General features: G+C 36.6%; 1 long non-coding RNA gene across 1 annotated transcript in view; it reads right to left on the reverse strand.

The window, feature by feature from the left end:
• The window catches only part of LOC118762920, a 14,685-nt gene extending 13,589 nt beyond the window's left edge, over nt 1–1,096 (reverse strand). The window contains exon 1 of the long non-coding RNA XR_004998671.1: nt 1,060–1,096. This is a non-coding gene — a long non-coding RNA (uncharacterized LOC118762920). The remainder of the gene's footprint in view (nt 1–1,059) is intronic.
• Between the last annotated feature and the right edge of the window lie 6,579 nt (nt 1,097–7,675).

The raw sequence follows: 7,675 nt of genomic DNA on the forward strand, positions 1-7,675 counted from the left end.
GAAAGCAGGAGAGAAATTTTTGCAAGGGAAGTAACTCTTGCAATAAATATTTTCTGAAAGAGTTGCTTACCTTGAACATTCCCTTAAAACTATAATATTGTAATAATAAATCTCTGAACGAGGTATAAACAGTAACTGCACGACAATGTGAAGTATATTTGCCATCTAAATGTGGCTAACCACTAAGGGTGGATGTTACTGTAGCTTCAGCTGGTGAAGATGTTCTCCTGGGGCTACAAGCTACAGTAACATCCACCATTAATAGTTAGCCACATTTAGATGGCTAGAAAAACGACGACGCCGTGGTGATTTCATTCTTGCTCACAACATCATAAGCGGAAAGTGTAACCTCTCGAAAGAGCTGTTCTTCACTCCTACTCCAGAGCGTCAGCTGCGGGGTCACTCCGAAAAGCTCTATCTACGACGATTTCATCTCAATCGAAGGAGAGGGGCTTTCTCCATCCGGGTTGCGGATCTGTAGAATAAGCTGCCCGACGAAATAGTGAAGATGCCGACGACTACTCGGTTCAAAGTCTCTCTTGACCAGAAATGGCCTGAACTCTTTGCATGAACACCCTCCCGGTACATAACTCCATATTCCCCCGACATGGCTTTGCTTTTTGCTTTTTGAGCCAAAAGCTTAAGTTAAGTTAACTTTACTTAACTTAAATATACTTCACATATAATTTTGTAAATATTTTGTATTTTTAATCAGTTAACAACCATTAACGTGACTCAAACCGTAAGAGTTTCGTGTATGACACTTAATCACTTTTGATAAATGATGTGCACGAAATTCTCGATCGTTGAGTTACTCCTGTAACTTTTTGCCGATTAAAAATATAAAAAAAATATACATGGAAGTTAGTGAATGATCACATTTTTCCTTAACTGGGCCTTACCCACGCACGCACACATAAACCCACATCCATCCAAATGCACACACATTCACACACAATAAACAAAATATACGAGAAAATCGAAATGGACAAAGCTATAAATAGGATGATTATATTTCATATTATTATATAAGTATTAAAACATGGAGATGTATTTTACCTGGGAAATATTCTTGTGACTACTAAATAATAGTGAAATGGATGGAATAGCTTCTTTGTGGAAATGACGTCACATGTTACAATTAGCACTGTTATGATGACGTCACAAACCTGCTCGATATAAAAATTTGGCTGAATGTAACAAAAAAAGTTTATCTAGGTTTAACGAGAAAAGAGTAAAATCTGTTTAAAATTAGTGCCAGAGTCGTTTGAAGGTGGTGAGGTGACAGAATGGCTAGAGTGTCGGCGGAGGAAGAATGACTGATGGCAATTTTTATTTGTTCCAAACCTTCCGATGTCAACTTTGCCTTTTATCCTTCTTGAGGTCAATTTTTCACTTAGAATCGTCTATTTTGTGTGACGAAAAATATAAAAGATCCTTCCACGCGCCCTTCTCTCTTGAAATGAAAAAAACAGAGATGAGCGAAGGGTTTAGGAACCGTCTTAAAACACAACTAAAATACTGGAACCGACAAAACACAGACCGATGTTGGTTCTATCATGGGACAGCGAAGAAAGCAATATAGAATATATCATTAAACATTGATTTTGCCCTGAAAAATAGTATTGAAAACAAATTATGTTTCCATGGATAAAGTAAAGTAGTTTTAATACCAAATGGAAACTAGATTTTCACACGGGTCGTTTTTTTCTTCTCCCCCCTCCCTATAATAAAATCGTTTTCTGTTTTCCAGTGTGAAGCGTGGTGCAACGATAAAAGTTTCGAAACCAATGATACTGAAGAACAAACGATGTGTGCATTTTATAAATGTTACCCATAGCGATATTTTAATGCGAGGCTATTTCAGTTGCTTTTTTTTAACCTGGTTAACTTTCACACAAATCAATAAATTCTTTGTTTAATGATTTCTATATCTGATTTCTAACAAGCATCTTCGGCTTGGTTCAGAACATGCAAATTACTTGTCACTGAGGAGAGTAAATCTGGTCGAAACATAGGTTTCTGGCGATTCTCTGCTGTTCTGAGCTTGTGATATAAAAATCTCTTCAAGATGTCTCTCTCATACAAAATATTTCAGCAAGTGCCGCGCCATGCTTGTATAGACGTTGCGAATGTTATACACGCTGGTGTTTTCATTAAGGCGTTCTCAAATGCATCTATTAAAAACATATAAACATTCATTCATACATGAATTCATACATATTTACAGCCATGCATTCTAACAAATATATACATCCATCCATACACCCATGCATGCATGCATCCATCCATCTATACTTACATGCATACACACACGCATACATACATACATACATACATACATACATACATACATACATACACGCATACATACACATACATACATACATACATACATACATACATACATACATACATACATACATACATACATACATACATACATACATACATACATACATACATACATATATACATACGTACATACACACACACACACACATACATACACACACATACATACATACATACATACTTACATACATATACAACCACTCTCACATACATACATACATACATACACCACTCTCACATACATACATACATACATACATACATACATACATACACCACTCTCACACACATACATACATAGATAGATAGATAGATACATACATGCACACATACATACATACACACATACACACATACATACATGCATACATACATACATACACACATACATACATACACACATACATACATACATACATACATACATACATACATACATAAATACATACATACACACATACATACATACATACATACATACATACATACATACATACATACATACATACATACATACATACACACACGCATACATACATACATACATAAATACATACATAAATACATACATACATACATACATACATACATACATACATACATACATACATACATACATTATGGCTGCCCCCTCGTTATCGTGTATAGCCATTGCACGAAGCTTAACTGTTATCGAATGTGACTTTTTTTAGCCCAGCTAAAGATCTACAATGTCTTGTACAAAATTGGCAACTAAAACCTTTACTGGTAATAGCCGGCTGTAGTTGTAACTGGGATTCATGTACCTTTGCATGTCGTTTAAGTCCTCCTGCCGAATTACACTCTCTTCCACATGCCCGACAGATATGATTAGTATTGTGTGTTACACCACCACCAGTGGCCAGGTTGTCACTCATCTGTCTCGCTTTATGACCACGAAGATGACTCTTGAGTCCAGCTTTACTGAGGCAGGGTCTTGCACAGACATTGCATGTCAGCATCAAAGGAAGACCCTTCCCTTCTGGAAGTGTAACAGCGATGCCCTTCCTGACATCCCTCCTTACTTTCTCATGTGCAAATTTAAAGTATAAAATCAAGAAATACGCACAAAAAATTGGAATTTAAAACGGTTCTTATATATAGTTAAGAACATCCCCATAAGTCTACACAGATAGTTCGTGGAAACCTTTATCGACAAAACTGTCGCGTCTGGAAATCCTTTCTTCATCAAATTTCCCAACAGTTATCAATTTACAGACCCTGAAACTTTGGATGAATTTAATCCTTCTCACAACCAATCATTGTTAGGAACCATACATGTGTTACCACCAATATTTTCCCAGACACGCAACAAACCATGTCAAAGAATGTTTTAAATATATAATTAGTAATTAGTGTATTACTGCAGTAATTAGTGCATTAATCAACCCGCATAATTACAAAATTATATCATTATTTCAGGTTAAACTTCTTGTATGCTAATGAATTGATACGCTGATAGCAAAGCATCTGCACTAATAAGCGCCGAGAAAAACGTTTCGGGTTACGTAAATACCGGCATACGTCACAGATACATAACTTCATCAATAAAAAATATATTTAGAGAAAATAAACAAACAAAAAAAAAGTGGCGAAGGAAACTTTCGTTTCTACTCCAGGCACAAGGTCCGAAATTCTTTTGGTAGGAGGGGGCCAGTTAATTAGATTGACCCCAGTGCGTAACTGGTACTTATTTAATCGACCCCGAAAGGATGAAAGGCAAAGTCGACCTCGGCGGAATTTGAACTCAGAACGTAAAGGCAGACGAAATACCTATTTCTTTACTACCCACTAGGACAAACAAGGACAGACAAACGGATTAAGTCGATTATATCGACCCCAGTGCGTAACTGGTACTTAATTTATCGACACCGAAAGGATGAAAGGCAAAGTCGACCTCGGCGGAATTTAAACTCAGAGCGCAGCGGCAGACAAAACACTGCTAAGCATTCCGCCCGGCGCGCTAACGCTTCTGTCAGCTTGCCGTCTTAGGAAACTTGATCACAAAAATCTTTATTTTACTGACAAAAGAATTATTTGCTTTCCAGGGGAAATAACTTCTGGAAAAAGTTAAATAAATTACCTCCCTTTTACTTACAATTTTCTTTAACTGATTCCCATTTTTGTCCTGAATACATTTTCCGCCACAAAATTAACAAATAAAAGAATACACAAATAAAATATTGTTTTAGTGATTGTTTAACAAATAGAATCTAATCGGACAATTCTATAAGTAAGTCTTTACTCCATTGATCCTTCTCTAATACACCATTGGCAGAACCATAACAGAACTGCTCAAATCTCGCCGATGTCAGATTTGCCTTTCATCCCGCTGAGATCGATGATATAAAGTACCAGTCATGTACTAGGCTCCATTTAAGCAACGAAGCCATCGCCTCAAAATAATTGGCATTGTAACTAAATGTGAGAATAAATTCGTCACTCACGAGGTATTTAGTCGCCACGGCTTTATCGATCTGCTTGTCGTGTTCCAGATCCTTGAAACTACAAAAATAATTATAATGGGGGAAGGAGATACTTCATAGGTATCATAAACTGTCCAATTCCATTATATACTCCTCAAGTGCCGCCTCGTGACGACACGGAACAACATAAAGGCACACTTGCTGAGACACGAGAAGCACACCTGCCGAGTCACGAGAAGCACCGTTGCCGAGTCGCGGGTGGAACACACTGCCAAGACTCCACTCCTCCGGCAGATGGTTGTAGTTTTCTAAACTATGTCTGTATACATGTCAAATAAAATCGGACCGATAAAGTACCAGTCACATACTGCGGTTAATTCTTCTTTCTCTCTCTCCCTCTTTTCTTTCACACACACACACACTCTCTCTCACTTTCTATCCTTTCTTTCTTTCTCTCCTTTTTTTGCTTGTTTATTTCCTTCATTCTTTCCCACCTGCTTTTCTCTTTTTCTCTGAAGAAAATCGTCAACGTTCAGACAGTGGGAGAAGTTTAAGATTCTCAAGACAAAACCCCGATATCACAACACCATCAAGTGGTGAGGGCCTAAATGAAGAAGATAAGGTTGAACTTGATATTACACTTAAATTATAAAATAGAGGAAACAAGAAAGGGAGAAAGAAAGAGAGAGAGAGAGAGAAGAAGAAGAAGGGAGAGGAATAGGTTCGAACCAGAGGCAGTGCTGAGGGGATATGAATTCATGACATTGGGTCTCGTGGATCTGACGTCATCAGCTTCATCTAATCGAGCATTGTCTAGGTCAATCTTGACCTTGTAAGTACATTAGATGTGAGTACATCTAATGTACAAAATAAAATAAAACGTTATACAAATAATAATAATAATAATAATAATAATAATAATAATAATAATAATATGATGATGAGGAGGAGGAAGAGGAGGAAGAGGAAGAGGAGGATAAATATCAATACCAATAGCAATAATGATAATACGAAAAAGAAAAGAAATAGAAAAAGGAAAGAAAGAAAGAAAGAAAGAAAGAAAGAAAGAAAGAAAGGCAGGCAGGCAGGAAGGAAGGAAGGATACTACGAGGTGGTGTCTAAAAGTTCCCTGACTAATTCTGTAGCGCGCCAACAGATGACAGCACACTGTTGCGTGTGCAGTGAGAGCTAGCAGTAACCTTCATCAGGCAGTGTGCCGAGTGATATGGCTGTGTTTACTTTGCAAGTTGTGAAATTTGTATTTTGTGATCCCGTGTATGTTGTAGTCTGTGATTTTGTCATCGATAGGAATTTAGAACAAAGATCCAACGTAAAATTTTGTGTTAAACTTGGGAAGTCTGCTACAGAGTCATTAAGCATTCTTCGACAAGTTTATGGTGACGAAGAAATGGGTCATACGCAAGGATTCGAGTGGCACGGGCGCCGCTTCAAAAGCAGAAGAACGTCCTTAGAAAACGATGAGCGATCTGGAAGCCCTGTCACGACTGTCATCCCGTTTAAAACAAACTTTTTTTTTTTTAGACATCCACTAGTACAACACAAAAAACAACCAAATATATGGCACACTAGGCATAACAACAACGTGAACTTCCAACCTGTTGTCTCTTGAGACTTGGAGCCAACTTGTACAAATATAAAGCAAAAGTCAAACATATAATAATAATAATAATAATAATAATAATAATAATAATAATAATAATAATAATAATAATAATAACAATAATAATGATAATAATAATAATAATAATAATGATAATGATAATGATGATGATGATGATGATGATGATGATGATGATGATGATGATAATAATAATAATAATAATAATGATAATAAGAATAATAATAATAACAACAACACCGGGGACGTTTAACAAGGAACACCGGGGACGTTTAACATGTGAGAGCGATAAAACAGTGCTCCGAAATCTATCCACAAACATCGGAGACAAAGACATCGCATGGAGCAAAAAAATAACTGACAAAGTTATATCCGAGTTAGTAAAACTCATTGAAATTTATTACTATTTTCCAAACGAAATTATGTATTTTAACTCGATATCATCTCCACCTCTAACACAACACATGTAAACATACGTGATACATTACGATCCATCAACACCAGATCATCCCCGACCCCAAACACCATGTACAAAGAAACTACGAAGAAATTAAATACCACCGATATTATTCAACCCAAGAATAACAATCGGGAAGTGTGTACTTTGAACCTGTTACACAGGAAGTACGAAAAGCTACACGTGCAAAACAATGTGACAACAGAAATTAACGGACCGGTACCCTACGAAAATGACGACCGTCAATATAATGGGCCGGACGTTGTTCCTCATGTCCCGCAAATAAAACCCAAAAGACATAAATGGACACGTGAGGAATACATTTCAATCCTACACGCTTACTTTACAGCAGTGCTCTACCCAAAGAACGAAAACACAATATATGCATGTAAAATATGGAAGAAAAATAACATAAATAAAGACTTGGATACAGCAATGAACCCTAATAATCTAGCTAACGTACGCAAAAAAATATCAGAAATAGAAATAGAACATGTAAAAGAAAAAATACACCAGGAAAATGTAGATAGAAGCCACACAACAATGCCAAATAATATGAACACTGAGATAGTAAAACACGAAGACAAACGTAACATTCCCAACAAAAACGATGTAAACAAAAAACAAAACCAGACCGTAAGGATGCATAATAATTCACAACAAGCAGCAAGCCAAAACGCTACAGACAAACATAAGGATGAGAAAGAAAGCGACACAAATCTAAAACCTGGAAACAACGAAGGGGAGCCTAATGATTATGATACTATAAAAAGTAGAATA

Source organism: Octopus sinensis, linkage group LG4, assembly GCF_006345805.1.
Source record: "Octopus sinensis linkage group LG4, ASM634580v1, whole genome shotgun sequence".
In the NCBI taxonomy this organism is placed as follows: Eukaryota; Metazoa; Mollusca; class Cephalopoda; order Octopoda; family Octopodidae; genus Octopus; species Octopus sinensis.